Here is a 20,774-nt window from a genome sequence, read left to right as displayed (position 1 = left end):
AGAAGTGACATAGATGAGTCAATTTTATGTTTCTATATTAAGTCTGGCAAATATTGAATTGTTCTTCAGCATGGGTCTGCAGAATGACTATAGAAGCAATGCCTGAGCCTTCTGATTTCTCCAAATTTCCACCAGGATATGACTGTATTCAAATACCATATTTTACAATCTAGTACACATATAAAATGGTATTTCATTTTTTTAGCTACAATTTTTCTATTACCAGTGATTTCTGTACAATCACGACAATGCTGGTTCTTTGGGCTTTCCTTATGTGACAGGCCGAATAAATCTCCTTCCTCCCAAAATGTGACTATGTCCTAATCTTTAGAATCTGTGAATGATACCTTACCTTGTTAAAGGGGTTTTGCAGACATGATTAAGTTCAGGATCTTGAGAGGGAAGATTGCCCTGGATTATCTGTTGGGTCCAATGTGATCACAAAGCATTATAAGAAGGAGGCAGGAGAAAAACAAGCAGAAGTAACAGTTGCAATGACAGAGGTAAAAGATCAGAATGACATGAAAAAGAACTACGAGGTGTAATCTAGCAGCTCGAAAAAGTGTGGAAACAGATTTTCCCATCAGAGTCTCTGGATAGAAGTAGTTCTGCAAATGTCATGACTTTAGTGTAGTAAGACTACTTCTAAATTTCCAAACTTCAAAACTTTAAGATAATACATTTTTATTGTTTTAAATTACTGAGTTTGTAGCTTTTTTTAATAGCAGAAACAGAAAAAGTAAAATTTACTTTTAAATTCTTTTTAAATGTTTGCAAAATGTATATTTTATTTTCTGTTTCATTTTTCTAAGTTAAGTAAGTTTACTTATATCCCAAGATCATCCATTTATAAATTCTAAATATAGAATTTTTTTTTTCTTTTCTACCATCTGCTGTCCCATACTTTTATTCATAGCATTCTTCATTGAAGAGGACCTTTCATATAAACATTGTTTTTGCTCTGTGGCTTATATTTTAAACATGTTTTTTTTGAAAAGTTATTTTTATTATTTCACAGGGATTCTCCATTCTCCTCTGCTGAATATGTTCTAACTTTGACATTGCAGTGGGTAACCATATAGAGACCATATTTATTTTTGATGTTACATGGGATACTTTTTGTATGTTCTCTCCTGAATTGGATCCCAACATGAATTTGAAAACAACCTAACCCATCCACAGTTGTTAGTGATGTCATCTTTATGCACTGCTAAATTTCAAATATACACGTGGGGACACCTTACTTAAACTATCCATAAATGTTCTGTTTGTACACCTTAATAAAACTATTTTTCTGTTTTTGAAAAGATACTGTATTATATTATTTAATCTTAGCATCATAAAATTAATGCTTTCTCTAAAGAATCAAACTAAGATTGATTAATTAAAAATAATTAATATCAAATAATTAAAAGTATTTTTTAATATTAAATAACAAATTATTTCCATAAAGAATACATTCTTTACCTATTCTGAAACTACCAAATAAATTTAATACTAAAAAGAACAAAATCTGTGCAAATCATTTGATTTTCAGTAAACATGAGCTAGAGCTTTGTGTCTAGAAACAGTAGTGAATCATCTACAATAATCCAGAGATAAAACAATTGAAAAGGTACCTGGGCAGGTGCTTGTGTTCATGAATATGTAAAAATGCATGCTTAAGCATTTAGGTATTTGCTTACAATTTCTGTTAGCTGAAAATATTCTTATTTTTCTATTTCTTTAAAATAAAAGAGCATTCAAATACCACGTAATGGATGATTACATCACTTGAGGAATTATAGTAGCTCAAAGTAGGAACATTGTACAATTTAAATCTCATTTTACATGGATGAAGTTGATAAATATATCAAAAACAATAATTAAGTTTCAAGATTAGAGTTAGCTTTTGTATTTTCCAAGTAACACTGAGTTGACACTGAATTTCACATACTTGTTATCGTAAAGTTCAGATGTTCATTAGGTCAGACCACAAGCAAGCAAGGAAGTGAGAAAGCAAGAAAAAAAGAGAAGAAAGGAATAAAGACAAAAAGACAGAGAAAATATTTCAGTCATATCATACAAAAATTTGCTATTTAAATAGGCATTATATAATTTATTATTATTATTATTCAAATTATCTGTAGAAAATAACAAAATAACTGTTTTTTAAAGTATTAATTCATAGTTATATCCATCTGTATATATTTATTCTTTTGTTTCTTTGAATAGTCTCATCATCTGAATCTTTCTAATTCCCTGTGTTTTTATCATTTATATCCCTTCCAAATATTATGCATTATAGTTTGTTGTCTATTCTCCCTAATTCAGTCTTGCATTTTTCTTTCTCTAAGTCCTCTTAGAATCTTCTTCACCCGTATATAAAACACAAACTCAACAATATTGTCTTTGATAAAACACAGACCTGATGATGTCTGCAAGGAATGTCTAATCTCTATTTTCAGAATCTGCAAATTCTCTACATGTCCTGATCTTTTCATCTGTCATTTCACTTTATTTCATACACTCACCTTTCTGTGTCTCTGACACTTGCTTTTCTGTGGTTTCTGGAATGAGGTGTTTATCTAGTGTTTGATCACCCCAGTCTACACATGGGAAAAGCTCCTCATTTAGAGGTTATCCATGTGTGTCTTATGTGTTCCTGCAGCCATTCCATTCTGAGGTGTCAGAGAGCTTGTGAGAAGGAGAAGGACAAATCACGGCTTCAGGTGTGACACGCACAACAGCATGAGCCATTTTGACACAGACTGGTCACCATGGTGGACTCCCAGAGGAAAATGCAGAGATTAAAAAAAAAAATGTATGCAGTACTAGTGGTAAACTCCCAAATGGTGATAATGACAATAATTACAACATATTTTTGATATGAGAATTAAATAAGTTGATATGTTTAAGGTATGATAACGATAGATATAATAAGATGATATGTAAAATAAGCAGCTTTATTGTTAATTCTATCAGTATTATTATTTAATTTACTACCATCTGAGGGCTTGTTACTTTTTAATTCAAAATTCACTTTGTATTCTGAATATTAAAACAATCGTTATTTAAAAGTTGGAAATATTTTTTACAAATTGGTATTTATCACTGAGGTAAATTGTTACAAGCTGTATTTTACATTATGACAAAACTGTAAAATCGTTTTCTGATTATACTTTTTAAAATCTGTACTAATTTTTCCCCTTGGCCACATTTAAAAATATTTTTCTAATTTTCTTGTTTTTAATTGCCTTATTTCAATTTATTTTTATGATAAATTTTGCTTTATTTTTTCATCTGTAAATCTAATTTTAGCAATAGCTATTCTTGAATATATCTTTATCAATTTAATGAATATGACATCATCCTTTAGCGAATTGCCATTAGCATACATTCATTTTTGAAATATCTATTTAAATCCATTGATTTTTAAAAATCTTTCTTGAGCCAATCCAACTTGAAAATATTTTTACTTTCTCCTAAGAGTTGCCATGTTAGCTCATTTTTAAATGTATTTTTTAAAATATTTCTTTAGTTGTAGATAAACACAATGCCTTTATTTTATTTATTTATTTTGATGTGGTGCTGAGGAACGAACCCAGTGCCTCACACACGAGATAAGTGCTCTGCCACTGAACCACATCCCAGCCCCTTAAATGTATTTTTAAATATTTAATATATTTAAAGATTTAAAGATTTATTTCTGGATACCTGATATTTCACAATTACTGATCATTCCTTTTAAACATAGCATAACTTCAATTTATTTCAGTGATAAAATATGACAGAATATTCTGATATTCTCTGTAAGCAGATCACTTAAACTTTGGTCCCAAGTAGTGCCTATCTAACTGGAATGCATTTGTTTCTGTAGTGTTCATAGCTTATGTTGAGTGTCCTGGTTTCAGGGACAAGTGGGAGTCTGAATGGTAAAACTTTGAGACTCTTTTAACTATGGTCTGAATACTGAGCTAAATACCTTTATTCTTGCAGTTAAAGGAATAAGATCCACTTACAGGATGAACTTGCCTTGGCTGTTTTTGGGATATATGCGTGTATATGTGTGTGTGCGTGTGTGTGTGTGTGTGTATGCTCGCACAACATATGCTTGTTTTTACTTTTAATGTGTTACTTAATTAAAATGTCAACTTTTAATTGATGAAATTACCTATCTGCATTTAATGTCTTTCCTTCTTCATGTTAGATTGATTCCCTCTGTGAGAAATGCTTTTCCAAAATGTAAAATTCCACTTCTAAGTTTTTTTTTAAGAGAGAGAGAGAGAGAGAGAGAGAGAGAGAGAGAGAGAGAGAGAGAGAGAGAGAGAGAATTTTAATATCTATTTACTTTTTTTAGTTTTCGGCGGACACAACATCTTTGTTTGTATGTGGTGTTGAGGATCGAACCTGGGTGGAACACATGCCAGGCAAGCATGCTACCCCTTGAGCCACATCCCCAGCCCTTCACTTCTAAGTTTGCCTCAACATTCCTCTTATGGTATTCTGGAGAGGGAACAGATCCTATATTTGAGAACAGCATGGGATAAAAGTCAGAGGGAGGTTGGAGCAGGAAAGGAGAAGAGTGGAGAGTAAGCCTCTCTATGGTTTTCATCACTTTCCCCACAATTTCCAAGCTGAGCTGAGTTTCTTTTTTTTTTTTCTTTTCTTTCTTTCTTTTTTTTTTTTTTCAATGCCAGTATCCTTTATAAGGATTGTTTGGAGGGTTAAAGCATGATGATGCATATAAGGACTGGAATTTAGCCAGCATTTGATAAATAGTAGCTGTTGTTATATCACTGCATTGGCCAAAAAGCTGCACATCACCCCTAGTACAGCTAATATTTTTGAACCATTGAAGAGGTACCCAGGATTTGTGCATTTATTTTCATTGCCCTACTTAGTTCTCTTGTGAACTATAAAAACTGTTAATTTTTTATTACGTATTCTAAAGTAGTAGAAAGGCACAACGTCAACTTACACAGTTATATGCTCTTAATTAGAACAAGGATGGCAACAATTTTAGCACAGCACTCGTCTGAACGGCATATAGGGTTTACACTGCTGCGGTGACTGCAGAGGAGTGTTTCAAAGCTGCCTCCCAATCCATGGCATAATAACCATGAGAGGAATTTTAAGCAAAACCAACTGGAGATTCCTATGCCCACTCCCCCCATGTTCTGATTCAGCGGGTTTGAAACAGCGCCTATAAATCTCTACTTCTCACAAGTTCCCTGAGTGATCTACATGTACACCCAGGCCCTGAGCTACCAATGCAGAGCAAAGTCATGTCCCGATTGGATCTACGCGGCTAAGAACAGTTAAACGACAAAGGTAAAGCACACAAATTCTTTTGAGGCCCTGAAATTACAGATTTAGTGAGGCGTGCGGTCAAAAGTTTCTCCAGTGTGGTCATGGCCTGAGGACACCATGAGTTTTTCTCAGGCCGGGTCAGGGATGGCCTTGTTGTCCAGAAGTTCCATCTTCTAGTCACTTGGTGTAGCCACAGTCACCACAGACACCGAGTGTCCACTGGCTCCAGACTTTAGTGAGGAGCCTAAGAATTTCTAACCATTCACCTGGGTGAGATTCTTACCTACCACATGACAAAACTCCAGGCCTAAATACTGAGTGGAGATCAAATTTTAATTCCCCAACCCTGGCTTCTACTTCTCAATTAACTTGTAAATATAAAAAATTGCTCGACTTATCAGTTCCTTTAGAGGACAGCAAGTTGAAATATTTGCACCATTCAGCTTTTTCCAGCTCTGCAGACTTCAGCATGAGATTTCAGTCAACACAAACAAATCCCTCCATCCCAGCTTTGTTTCTGGTGGTATTCAGGCAACAGATTCCAACATCATGACTTTGTAAGACACCTTTAGTCTTCCAGTTTTTCAAAGTCCACCACTTCTTGATGCATATTTTTTAATGTCTTTTTCATTTATTAATTAGAACCCCTCTGAAAACAGACACTTCCTGTCAACTATTGATATCCCAGAGACAGAGTTCTTACAGGAAAGGCATTAAATGTTTGATTCATTCCCTTGATTTTCCTGTTTTTAAAATTATTTTTTAAATTTATATATGACAGCATAATGATTACAATTCTTATTATATAGAGAGAGCACAATTTTTCATATCTCTGGTTGTATACATAGTGTATTCACAGGGATTCATGTCTTCAACTTTGGATAATAATGATCATCACATTCCACCATCATTAACAACACCATGCCGCCTTCCTTCCCCTCCAACCCCTCTGCCTACCTAGAGTTCCTCTATTCCTCCCATGCTCCCTCTCCCTATCCCACTATGAATCAGCCTTCTTATATCAAAGAAAACATTTGGCATTTGGTTTCTTGGGATTGGCTAAGTTCACTTAGCATTATCTTCTCTAACTTCATCCATTTACCTGCAAATGCCATGATTTTATTCTATTTTATTTCTGAGTAAAATTCCATTGTGTATAGGTGCCACATTTTTTTAATCCATTCATCCACTGAAGGGCATCAAGTTTGGTCCCACCGTTTAGCTATTGTGAATTGTGCTGCTATAAACATTGATATGGCTGTGTATCTGAAGTATGCTGTTTTTAAGTCCTTTGGTTATAGGCTGAGGGGTGGGATAGCTAGGTCAAATGGTGGTTCCATTCCCAATTTTTCCAAGAAATCTCCATACTACTTTCCATATTGGCTGCACCAATTTGCAGTCCCACCAGCAGTGTATGCATGTAACTTTTATAAGCTTCCTTCTTGAAAGTGAGCTTCCTCAGGCCAGAGTGACCCTGGAAAACAGGTTCTGTTCCAGGATTTCTTTTAAGAGCACTCTGCTGGTTTCCCTGCTGGCACCCAGAATAAAGACAAATTTATTCTGCATCTTGAAGTCTTCCTGAAGCTTCTGCAGCACCTCATCTCGGGCCTTAATGAAGCTAGCCCCCTGCTCAATGGCCTCATGCTGTGCCAGGAGCAAGGCTCCATCAGTGCTGCCATAACCCTCAGCACTGCAGAAGCCGGCACCGCTGCCAGCCCTGGAAATCCAGAGGTCCTAGTCCACACCTACCTGGTATTTAAGGCTAAATAATTGGGGTGGACGCTAACCACCTCTGGTAGTTAGTTGTACTGGAGAGAAGGTGGTAGTTGTAGCAATGCGTCTTATCGGGCTCTTATTTTTAGAGCTTAGTAAAACTAGGACAGAGAAGAGAAGATATGATTCAGCCAAGGGACACTTAGAGGGTGGGTTCCTTTTCTTCTGTTTCCTCCAATCTAAAGACTTTTAAAATTCTGGCTCAATTTCAGAGTTTATCCTTCTACAGGGAACTGTTTTGATAAGATTTAATGGTACTAAAGTCTGAATACTTCTTGAGAGTAAACCATGTCCAAATTAATCTTGTTTTTCAATGGGCCTCTTTCAAATTCAATATGAAAGCAAAACAATGCTATCTCCTTTAGAGAAACAGAATGAACAAAATTGATAGCACATTCTTTAAAAAGAGAAGGAAAAGCTATATTTTCTGTAACCATTCAAAGTTTAATTCTTACAAGTTTTAGTCAATAAGCTCCAATCAATCCATTAAGTAAAACTATTAACCTTTTGAATAATTAATTCAACTATTAACCTTTGGAATAATTAATTTTATTGGTTAAAATGCGTATCTATGCCATACCATATAGAGTTAGATACTGTAAAAGTTTATATAAACTGTTAGATATTGTAAAATATCTGTGTAGAAGAAAAATAAAAGGAAACATGCTTCCATTTTCTTCAACTAATTAGTCATATATATAATAAAGTAATTATTCCAAAGGTTTTAAACTGTACTCAGTAGTTGCATAAAAATGCTATACATTTATTCATCCTGGTGTATTTGTGGGGTAAAATTAGTTAAGTATAGTATCTCTGTAAGGGTTCAATGAGAAATTTCTAAGGACTGAAGTAAGGCAACTGTGGGAACCAAGTAAGCAGTCTCTGTAAGGATCATGTCTTCTGTCATGTTGATTCTAAAGCTTCAATACTACAAGACAAGCATTAGGATTAAAAAAAAAAAGATATGGATAGCAAGAGGAAGCAGAAGCTGGAACCCAGAGTGTGAGGTTTCAGATCCTGTGAATTCGCTTTGCTTCTGACCTGAATGTGGTAGGGACCCGGAAGCAGCCATGGACCTTTATTATCTAGCCCTTGCTCGCTCGCGCTCTCTCTCTCTCTCTCTCTCTCTCTCTCTCTCTCTCACACACACACACACACACACACACACACACACACACACACAGGCACACACCAGGGTTTGAAGAAGTCTAAGAAGGATCCAGTAAAGACTCAAATTAATGATAAACTGTAAAAATGTGTGGTCTCCTCATATTTTAGCATTTCCTTGCCAAGTAAATTGAATAGCAGAGAAACAAATTGTCTCATTAGAAAAGAAATTACATAATCAGGTTAGCATAACATAATAATGATAGAGTTGATTGTTCTCTCTCATTGTCCTCCCACTTGTTGTTATCTCATGTATTTTATTATTGTTATTGTTAATTATTGTTAATTGTTATCTCATGTATTTTATTTTTAAAACAATATTTTGTGACTTCTACTGATATGCACATCAGTGTAATGCATCAGTGTTGTAACCCTCGTGGCACTTATGTTTAGAGTTCAGTTTTTCATCATTTATTAAATGCAAAAGCAGGCATAAAAGCAGAGATTGGAAAACGTGCTTTTTCCTTAGGTATTGGTTTTCCCATTCATTGTTTACTTTTTAGTTCAATGGACTATTTTACTTTTTAATGGTTCAATTCATTGTTGCTTCAAAAGAAGCAATCTATAAAAGCAGTGAAAATGCTTTGTTATTTTCCCCATCAACGATTGGTTCAAAGGGCTAAGGTTTAGTTTCTATTATGTGTACTATGATTTGTCTTTTATACTTCTTGGTTTCATAAACTACTGGCATTAAAATCAATTTTGTAAGATTATTTTAAAATACTTGCTTAGATGAATATATTCAGCAGAAATGATCAAAGCTGGAAAAGTGTATTATGAATCAAAGGCCAAAGGGAGCATTTCTGCGGTTGGATAGTTATCTATTTTTTTTTCAAACAGCTATAAAGATAGTATATACAGAATGTGAAGGAGAGAGAGTGCTATGCTGGCAGTGATAGGAATCATTTAATGAAATAAAAAAGTGCATTTCCAACTTCTATGGAAGTGATATAGAAAAGGCTCCTTGTTTCATTTGCATATAAGGATATTAAACACAGTAATATTTTTTCTATAATGTGGAATCTAAGTTCATCATCACAATTAAATGAACAAATTATTTCTATCATTATCATTTTTTAATTGAAGACAATACACATACACCTGAGGCTCCTCATAATTGAATTTAACCATCAAATTAATAAGTCTGCATTCTTTTCTATACTGCACATATTGTAAATCTAAAAGAATTGTAAAAGTAAGTGGGCATAACATTTTAAGATATTGACATGGAGTCACATTTTAAAGGCATATTAACATTAGTGCCAACACATATTTATTTAGATTTATGTTTTACTAAGGGCCTGAAAGATCTTGAAACTGAAAACTGTACAATATTGCTAATAAAATGTTGAGTGACCTAATGAAAGGTGGGATAAACTATGTTCAAAGATCAGAAAACTTATTATTACTTATTACTAAAATGGCTGACTCTAAAAAAGGCAAGAGTAGATTGTAGGTCTAAAGCAAAGTCAATTAAAATAGCACCATTTGTATATAAAATGACAATCAAGCTACCTAGAGCAATTTTTAAAGTAAAGAATAATATTTTAAATTTTAAACTATAACCATGGTTTCAGTAATTAAGGCATGATGTATATGTAGAAAACAATAAATGATTCAAAGATAAAGTCACATATAATGGTCAATTGATTTTCAACCAAAGTATCAACTCAATTAAAGATAAAAGAAAATCTTTCTAAATAATGTTTGAACAGCTCAGTATCCATGTAAGATATATCTATGTGAGATGTAAAAGACATTGACCTTCATTTCACACCATAATCAATACTAACACAAAATGTAACATAAATGAAAGCTACCTAATGGAAGATATATTTTCAGCATATATAATTGAGAAAAGACGTATAGACAAAATATATAAGGGCCGTAAACATCTCAACTTTAGGATGGAAATAACTGAATAAAATGGGAAATTATCACCAAAGACATTATATAAAATGAATGTATTGCAAACCATGAAGCACATGAAAAGCTTCCCAGCAAAAATCAAAATAAGGAACATGTAAATTAAAACTAAAATGAGATTATCCTGGGTAACTTCTAGCATGATCAAATATTTGGTGAGGACTTGGATTAAATGTAATGCTCATATGTCACCAGAGATGCAAAGTTGTATAACCACCTCATTAAATGTCTTGATATTTTTATAAATAAGTTAAAGGTGTTTCTACTTTATGCCTTGGTCATTCCACTCCTAGTTACTCATCTAGAGTAAGTAAAACAGGTCTACACAAAGATGTGTACAAGAGTATATGCAGCCCCAAAATTCAAGATTGTCAATAACTGGAAAATTTTTAAATGTCTGTTAATGAATAAATGGTTGAATACAACATATTATGTCCTCCAATAGATTAATTCCCAGCAAATAAAACAGTATATGTTACATGGGAAGTTGATTACATTGATGAATCTCAGCATCACACTGAATTAAAGAAGCCAAAATAAAGTAATACATTTAAAAGTTAACTAATTTATAATGATAAGAAGCCAGTCATTCATTGTCATGGTATAAGGTAGAGGGAGGGATGTTGTAATAAATCTATGAGGAACTAACGGAGGGAGGGTATTAGAAATGTAAGGTATTTGAAACAGAGGACTGTAAGGTATTTGCTGCAAGAACTATAAAGTTATCAATGTCTATTAAGTTGCACAGTTTAAATAAAGATTTTTGTACACAAATTAATCTCCAATAAAATTGATGAGAAATAGTAAAAAATAGTATTAAAATTATTCTCAGTATAGGAAGTAAGCTAAAATTAACTAGTGATGGGAGATCTGGTAATTTTTTACCATCCTGGAATTATTTTTATTAGTTTTACATGACTCATCAATATATTTGATTGATACACTAGGTGGCCCGTAGTACAGCACTTAATGAGAATCAGCCAAATAGCAAGTTTTACTTAAATTCCAAAGGTTGCTGAAATGCTGAAATTATAGCAGGTATGATCATACTTTGTTACTTTTTACACATCATTACAGAATAAAACAAATTGACTATATTCTGAAAAATGCCCCTGGGGAATTCACTCAAAGGATCCACACTGTACTCTTAAATGAGAATTGAATCTATTTAAATTGTTTCTCAGTGGTCAAAAGGTCTCAGAAGTTTTCTGAGGAAAACCACTGAAGACTTTTATATGGACATTGGTGTCATTGTTATTGTTAAAGCAGAATGAGGGTGATGATTCCTATTATTTACTACACTATTTAATGAACATATCATATAAAAATTAAGCTTTTTTGTTTTCTTTTATATTTTTGCAGTCTGTTCTGTTCAAGGTTTAATATGTGGCTTACTATAAATTAGTTGTCATAGTTGTAAAACCAAAACAAACAAACAAACAAAAGATATGTTTCCTAATCCTAAAATGTTACTATGAAATTTTTAAATGCTCTGAATTTTTAAAAGTTAATATTTCTAAAACTCTTGACAATATAAGATCTGCCAATGAAATGACATTAATATGCAGACAAAATAATAAATGAGTCTGCTGGATTCTGAAGCAAAGTAGCTACAAGTAGCTGAGCTGGATTGAAGGCATAGGAATCAGGAGATACCAGGTTGGTGGAAGTCATCTGCCAAGAAAAGCAAGAGGCAGAGAGCAGAGTCCGGCTGAATGAGGGCTCATGTGGGATATAGTCAGTAAGGCTAAAGGGCCAAGACTTCCTAAATCCTAAGCCCCTGTATGCCCTGGATGCTAGATGTGGAGTTACAGGACATATTTGCCCAACTGGATTTCAGTCTTGCTTTGCTTCAACCACTTCTCTCCATGCTCCATTCCTTCCTTTTAGAACGGGAATGTTGTCTCTGTGCCATTGAATATCGCAAGCATGTAACTTGCTTTTTATTTTTACATGGACTCATTGCTGAGAGTTTGCATCCTGTCTCTGAGGAGACATCATACGGGTACTTTTGAGCAATGATGAAACTGTTAAGATTTCAGGGACTCTTGGAGACTGACTGAGCTCATTTTGCATTGTAAGATGGGCACAGGATTTCCGTGCCAAGGGTGTAATGTTATGTTTGGATCTAGGAATGTCACCCCAAAAGCTCAAGTGTTAGGAAATGTGGTACTTCTCAGAGATGAAAAGACTGGATTATGAGAGCTCTAAGTGGATTAAACCATTGTCAAATTAATAATTTGAATGGAGTACTGGTGATCACTAAGGGAAGGTGTGGCATGGCTGGAGAAAGTACGTCATTGGAGTATTGACTGAGACTGTACCTGTCTCCCCATACACACATCCTCTCCTCCCTTTTTTCTCTCTATCTCTCTTTTTCTGCTACTGAGATGCTTTTCTCTACAATACTCTCACAGTTGGATATCTTACATTGCCTCAAGTTCAAAATAAACATGTTCCCTTTAAGTTGTTCTTGTAAGGTATTTCAGTCATAGCAACAAAAAGCTGATAAACACAATAAAATTCAGTGAGTATGATGTAATGACTTTTGTAACAATTTCTGAGATTTATAAAATATCGTTCTTTAATTTCTTTTTTTTTTCATCCTTATTCAAAGCAAGAATTGTTCATAGCACCTATTTGTGCTATGTTTCCAAATGATAGATCAGTTTTTTTTTCCATTGTTTTACAGTTTTCACAGGATCTTGGGAAATGTGAATCTTGAAGAAATAATTCATTTATTGTAATGACTACGATGATTACATTGATTTATAATAATGAGTTAGACTTTTGGATACTCAGGTTTTTATCATTAATAAAGGAATTATTGAACTTAACATGTAATATTTAGACAGAATTCCAAGGCAGGTTTTGGATATCTGAACAGGAATACTTCATCCTATTCCATACAAGTTACTTCAATATTAACAATGATATTTTACACACTTTGATCCTTAACAATACTTTTATTGCAGGTGTAGTCATTGAAATTTATTTGCACCCATCATTGAATATTTCCACAGGAGGCTGCCATTAATCTTCAAACTGGAGAGTTGATTTGATAAATTCAAATTTAGATTCCCAGTCATTTGACTTAACACATAGAAAGTGTGTCACATACATTTAAATGAATATTTAGCAACCACGGGCAGTATGAAATTTAAAAAAAAACAGCACTAATTTTATTCACTTAAGAGGAAAATTACACTTGCTAGGTTGATACAACTCTGGTGTCTTTTGTCCAGTGAATTTTCTTTTGGGTGCAATAAAATATGGACATGATACAAATTAAAATTAACAAAGTGGTGAGGATATGACACAAATGGCATAATATGTAAGATTTAGTTTTATGCCTAAAGTACACAAAAAGATCTATGTGCTCAGTCCCACAATAAGCTGATACTAACAGCAACAGGAGGAATAACTCCTTTGAATTTCCAAAGGAATTAAAATTTAGATGAAAATCTTTATAGACACCCTAAGGTTAAATGACTTGAATGAAATTATCCAGGTAGTTAATTGAGTTAATAGGAAGACTAAGAGAAGAGATTACCTGTGGTTATTTTAACACAATGAGTTTTTAGTAAGATTGGAGGTGAATTTATGCTTGAAGGAGTCTTGAATCTAAAACATTTCATTACTTCATAATAAATCTTCAGTTCATGTTCAATTCCATCCATTATTAAGTTCTAGCAAGAAGCTATGTAAATGAAGACACTTTCTTAACTCAATAGTTTAAACTGAAACCTTACAGCATATTTTGATAATCCTTAACAAAGCTAACATGTGGCTTGATGCATTTTGTTTGTTGGTTTGTTTGTTTCTCTTTTTTTTTTTTTTTTTGAGAATGGCTATTATCTTGATACATGTATAGTAGAAAATGCACAAAATGCAACCATAAGAATATAATTTTTAATTTGTAGCATTTATCCTTAATTAGGCATGTATTATTTCCCAGTATGTAAAAATTGCTTCTTGGGAATAGTGGGAAATGTTTTACTTTTTTGGTGTAAAAATATTAATTGAGTACATAAACAGATAGTAAAGTCTTCTGAAAGAAGTTATTAGAAAAACAGCTCAGACAATTTTAATATCAGAAAAAAAGGAATTATTAAGATCCTTTAAAGATGATCTCAAATATCTCTTGTTTCAATACAGAAATAATCATCATCTTCTTCTCATTCTCCTCCTCCTCCTCCTCCTCCTCCTCCTCCTCCTCCTCCTCCTCCTCCTCCTCCTCCTCCTTCACTTGTATCGTCATTCTTCATTTGGGCTTCAGTTTTCCCTCTACTGAGGTCGCTGGAAATCCTTATAGTCTTGTCAATAGTCTTTCCTTCCACTATAAATTCTTCAAAAGATTCATGTGCAGATCTTGCCCTTTGCTAGGGACACTGTTCTGGTGCTGTAAGCAAGTCATGGTTCAGAAATTCAAATCATTGTCTCTCTTATCATCTTGGGAGCCTTTTGTTTGGCTTTATGTTCTATTTCTGCAAAAGTAAGACATTTCAACTGGGAGAAGAAACAAATAAAAATGAGTACTGTTGCCTCTTGGCACCAAGTGCCAGAAATTCTTAAAATGTGCAAATTAGAATGTTCCTGTTTCTGAAGAAAGACTGGGTAGAAAGAGATGCATCTAAGGATTCTGGGATCTTCTCTGAAACAGCACGGATAAACACTCCAGGAAAACTGCATGCTCTTCATTAATCAAGGAAGAGTGGCAGCATCTACTTTCACCATTATTACCAGTATGAACTCAATTCCTCAGTACAACTCAATAGATGAAGGAGATTGTTGTTTATTTTCTGTTGAAATATAACAACTCTCAGAGAGATCTTTACTAACTATAAGAATAGTGTGCCACAAATAAATCTTTTATCTTGCTTTATTTTGTTTTTCACAGTTATTACTCTATGATTTGTGCATGTTCATCTATGGATCATTATCCTTCCTGTACTGAGTGATGAACTGAAGAAAATCATGACATTTTCAGATGTGTTCGTTTTACTATACTCAAGGCCTGTTACCAAGTAATTATTTGTTGAATAGAACCAATGTTATATGAAAAACATCTTGTTCATTCAAAACAATTTTTTTCAGAAAGGCTGAGATGATATTACATTTTAAAAATTATTTTCTTAAAAAATCACCAGGTGTGGTGGTGCTAAGGAGGCTGAGGCAGGAGGATCATAAGTTCAAAGCCAACCTCAGCACCTTAGTGAAGCCTTAAGCAACTCAGTGAGACCATCTCTCTAAATAAAATACAAAATAGGGTTGGAGATGTGGCTCAGTTGAGTACCCCTGAATTCAACTACCTGTACCCACCCCCCAAAAAATAATGTGCTGATTTAGCAGAGGATAATATATACCACGATCCTGTAATAATCAGTATTAATAAATGACATCTTGATATTACATCCCAATTCTAAAAAAATATCATTTATCATAGAGTAATAATCTAAATAAGTTCAGTTATTTTTAAATACAATTAACTAAAGTTAAACATTTTTAAAAAGCATAGTCTTTTGTCATGTATCCATTATCCATTCTCTGGCAATTTATAGCAAAAAATATCCATATACTGGCATAAAATAACACAACACATAGAAATGCAGACATATTTAAATTTCAATATTTAAATTTTTTATTCATGTGTTTAAAACTAAAATACAGAAGGATTCTGCTTAGAACATTTTTTTTTATGAGATGCAATACAGTTGCCCTTCTCAGTTTTCTTGTCAGTAAAATGTGGATTTGAATTTATAATATTCAGTATGACGACTGCCATATTCAAGATGAATTTTTGTTCTGCATTAGGTTTTCTTGATGGATTGGTGTAAAAAGTAAAAAGGAAGGCAAAGCTCAGATAATCAGTTGGAGGTTGTCAGGAAGTACATGTGCGAGTTCTGTTTCTTGTGACCTGAATCCTATAACCTGTTAAAAAGAGGCTTCTAATATGGATTTCTCTGCAGTCCAGTAGCCCACTGGAATTTGCCTGCTAGTCATTGCTGCCCCCATAACTCTCCCTAAACATATCCTAACATTCCTGCTGAGTGCCTGAACAGAACAGCACCTTGAAGAATTACTGTGCTCTTCTCAGAGAATAAGAATATTCTTGTCGGAGATAATAAACATAGACACTTCCAATGGAAAAAATACAACTTGCAAAGAAAGTAAAAAAAAAATAATACAAAGCACATATCAAAAACTAAACATAATCATGTACATTCTCACATATTTATTTCATAGAAATATCACTGTTACTACTCCTGTTAGCCTGCATTTTGGCTTATCTATACATGGAAATGTTATCTCTTTACTGTATTAGACTCAACTATATACTTTGAGTCTGATGAAATGGAAAAGAAATAATGTGTGGTAGATTTATGCAAAAATATTTTATTAACATATACTAATTTTTCATATTAATAGGCTTAAGTGTGACATTTCCACCCATACATATGGCACTCATTGATCATATTAAACCACACTTCTTTCACCCTAACCTTCCCCTGTAGTCCCTGGCACACTTCCCAATCTAGTAATCACTATTCTACTGTCAGATAGACTGATGTTTTCCATATATGAGAGAAAACGTGTGGTACTTGTTCATATCTGGCTTTTTGTGCTTAACATAGTGTGCTCTGGTTTCATTCATTTTGTCACAAGTAACAGAATTTATTTCTTATTTTATTTTATTTTAATGGACAAGATATTGAACCCAAAGACATTTAACCACTGAGCCACATCCCCAACTTTAAAAAAAAATTTTGAGACAGTTTCACTAAGTTGCTTAGGCCCTCACTAAATTGCTGAGGCTTGCTTTGAATTCTCAATCCTCCTGTCTTAGCCCCTTGAACCACTGGGATTACAGGCATGCACTAGTACCCTCAGCTCTACTTAATGAATGAATAATTTTTAGAGTCTCTGAATTTTCCCAATCCTTTTGTCTTCCTGCTGACTACTTCTTTAGTTTGGATCCTGAATTAAAGACATTGAGCTCTGGGCTAGGGATGTGGCTCAAGCAGTATCGCGCTTGTCTGGCATGTGTGGGCATTGGGTTTGATCCTCAGCATCACATAAAAATAAAATAAAGATGTTGTGTCCATCGAAAACTAAATAAATAAATATTAAAAATTCTCTCTCTCTCTCTCTCTCTCTCTCTCTCTCTCTCTTAAAAAAAAAAAGACATTGAGCCCTAGAGCCAAAGCTGACTCATGATGCACGTGTTACTTCTTTTATGTAAACCCCAGAACTTTCACAATTGTTTATTATTTCAGCAAATTTTGCCTATTCTGATCCATGAAATCAATAGTGGAATTGAAACTATGGTGGAAAGCAACAATTTTAAATGTTGTTGGCACATTTGAAGTGTAACATTTAATACTACCACTCTGAAAATAATGTTTACTAAATGACATGAATATGAAATTATTATGTATGTGTTTGAAAAACTCCTGAGAAAACAAAACAGAACTATACTTCTAAAGATATTCATTATGTAGTACAAATTCTCAAAAATAAAATAATGGTTACTAAAAAAATTGATATTCAATATTAAAATCGTGTTGTGAAGACAAACTTTCATCTGTTCTAATGGTATCACTTAACATCTCAGTGTTCTTACGGGAAGTGTCTGCTGTTTAGTACTGGAATTTTGGAAGCCATTGCTGACCATAGATGACACCAGCAGCTATGATTTTTAGCCCTTATTTATCCTCAAACCAATTCCTGAAAACCATATTTAAGTATCTGGAACTCACCTATTTACACAGCTCTTAAATCAATCTATCTTTTTTTCTTTCTTATATATTATATATCCTTATCTTAAAAATTATTACAAGTTATTATTTAAAAATTGTTTTAGTTTATTTTGTGGCTAAGAATAAATCAAACTGTTATGCCTGAACCTGTTTCTGTTCTCTGAAAATTTAAAGCATAATTGCTTTGAAGACCTTTACATATACTATTAAGTCTGGTTGTATTGTAACTCACAAGATTCTGTATACAGACTCCCCGTGAAGTGTTGTCCTCTCTCAAATCCCTGTATTGGAGAAATGGTACTGATTCTTCTTGCCTGTTTTCTTCTGTGAACTCATATTGAAAATATATGATCTGCTTTAAGATCTTATGATCTTTCTTTCAATCTGATATTTGAAACTCAAAAGGAAATTATCTTGACTATTCATAGCTTCAGTTGTCTCACTTGTACTATAGTGAGAGAAATAATATTCCACATGAGGTTTTATTAAATTTTGTGGTATATAATCTACAGGATGTGATAAGAATACTTCTCAACATATAAGGTACTTTTGACAAATGTTAGCGATTCTTAAAAAGATGATGATCCATTGACATTATAAATCAACTGTGAATATTGATACAAATTGTACTAAATACGAGTTTCCATTGGATATCAAACAAACCCCATTTGAAATGGAAGTCAAAAAATAAAGTATACAATTTAGGTTGTAGTCTAATCTATGATAATATTCATGAATGCTTTTGTTAGTTCACACACACATACCAAAAAAAAAATTCAGAATGGTATACCAAGCAGCATATCTACAGCTAAATTCACTTAGGAATACTCATCTTCCATTTTGGAAATCCTTCCTTTGACAGATTAATGTAATAATAGTGTAAATACTATTCTCATGATTGAGCAGTGGATCAGACAAATAGAAAGGGTAACACTTTGCACACAAACAATATGCAACAAGTCCCTTGCTTCTGTAATTACTTGTAGATATTCAACCCATATGAAATTTTAGAATGTTGAAAACACACCTTAAGTATTATACTACTTTAACTTTTGACCCAAGAGATTAAAAGTTGCAAGTTTATAAAACAGAAGTGGATATTTTATCACCTAAAGCAAAAATGATACTTATTTCTTATTGTCATATTCTTTGAAAAAAATCTAAAGGAGCATTGTAAATACATATAGTAATGTTAATTCTATCTTTATAAAAAATCATTATACTTTCTATGATCTCTCATATTCAATGATTGCTTTCCTTAGAACTATGTGACATTTTTATTTCAAAATTAAGAAATAGGTCTTGCAATAATTACAAGTACAACCCATGAATTCATTACAAATGTAGACACTTCAACTTCAAGAGAAAATTGGCACTAGGAGTTGTAGGAAATAAAATATTTCTGAGCAATTAGGAACTAAATGAGTATGTAATTCTACTTTAGGAAAATATTGTTCATCCCCTTCTATTTTATATAGCATTTCAAACACTGTGATTAAAATACAAACAACATTGTCTGAGAAAACATTTAGCTTGAACAACTGATAGCAAAGTATTATATCACTTTCATTATATATGGGAGTGTTTTCTTTAAACAGCAATACCTGACAAATAGCCACTTTTGGTGAATTACAGTAATGACAGTCATTGTGCTTTGAGGATTTATACCAGGCCCTGTGCCAAGTGCTTTGCATATAATATCACAACAAATTCTTGCAAGAATTTGAGAAGCAAGTACCACTATTATGTTCAATTTACCAATGTAAATTGAGAATTATAGAGATTAAACGTCTTGGCCAATGTACAAAAATAATTAAAAGAGGCAGCTGGTTTCTGCAACTAGTTCAGAGCCTCTGCTATTATCCAGGAAGTCCTCCTGTCAGCTAGCTCTTAAATCTTGGACTCTTCTTTTTCCATCTGCTTTCCCACTTACCCAGCTCAGACAAGCATCATGTCTTTTTTTTTTTTTCAATTACTACAGTATCTTCTTATTGATTTGCTGTCTCCCAAACATAAATCTAATCAACTTATTCACTGCTCCAATGCTTAAAACATGTCCAAGCAAGATAATTTATTACCTGGCCACTTCTCCTTGCAGACTTAGTCCTCAAAACCCTCTTGTTTATAGGTGGGGCTCCAATTTTAATTTTATCCATTCAGTTCACTGAAGATGCCAAGTCATCCCTTGGCAGGATACCAATGCCTGCGGTTTTCCCTGGACAATACTATCTCTGTCTTCATTTCTTAGGTCAAATATCACATCTTACTCAAAAATCGATTCTACCTGGAAAAGCCCTCTTACGTGCTTGCACTGTAACTGTATCCAGGTTCCAGAGTAAACCAACACACATATCAACAGAGGTAATTTGGACATTTCTGAGGAATTGCTGCCAATTGCCAGTGAGAATCATGTATTTCTCCATTGTCCCAGCTGCCTGTTATCTTCTCTGATTTTAACTGTCCAAGAGCTAAATACTAACACTAGTTTCCCTGGAGTCATGGGCCTATATTTTTGTAGGCCTGTCTTATAGTAATGTTTTATTTTATTTAATTAATTAATTTATTTTTTATGTGTATGTATGTGTGTGTGTATCCTTCTCTGATATAACTCAAATACATAGTTATCTGTGATTTAAATTGGAGATTCAACTTTAATATGTGTGTGTATATATATATTACACAATCACACACCCACACACACACACACATACGTATATACATATGCATATTTTTTTTAAACAAATGTCCTAGTAGTCCATCATGGAAGTTCTCCTCTGCTTCTTTAATTTACCTTGTGATCTAATTTAACATTTTGACTCACTGCACTTGTTCATGGGGTTAAACATATAAATAAAA

General features: G+C 33.4%; 1 pseudogene; it reads right to left on the bottom strand.

Moving 5' to 3' along the window:
- Positions 1 to 5,391: 5,391 nt before the first annotated feature.
- Positions 5,392 to 12,459, bottom strand: LOC101959743 (protein HTATIP2 pseudogene; annotated as a pseudogene).
- Between the last annotated feature and the right edge of the window lie 8,315 nt (positions 12,460 to 20,774).

The sequence above is a fragment of the Ictidomys tridecemlineatus genome, chromosome 3 (assembly GCF_052094955.1).
Source record: "Ictidomys tridecemlineatus isolate mIctTri1 chromosome 3, mIctTri1.hap1, whole genome shotgun sequence".
In the NCBI taxonomy this organism is placed as follows: Eukaryota; Metazoa; Chordata; class Mammalia; order Rodentia; family Sciuridae; genus Ictidomys; species Ictidomys tridecemlineatus.
Note: the sequence above shows the minus strand (reverse complement) of the source record. Positions and strands in the feature narration are given on the sequence as shown.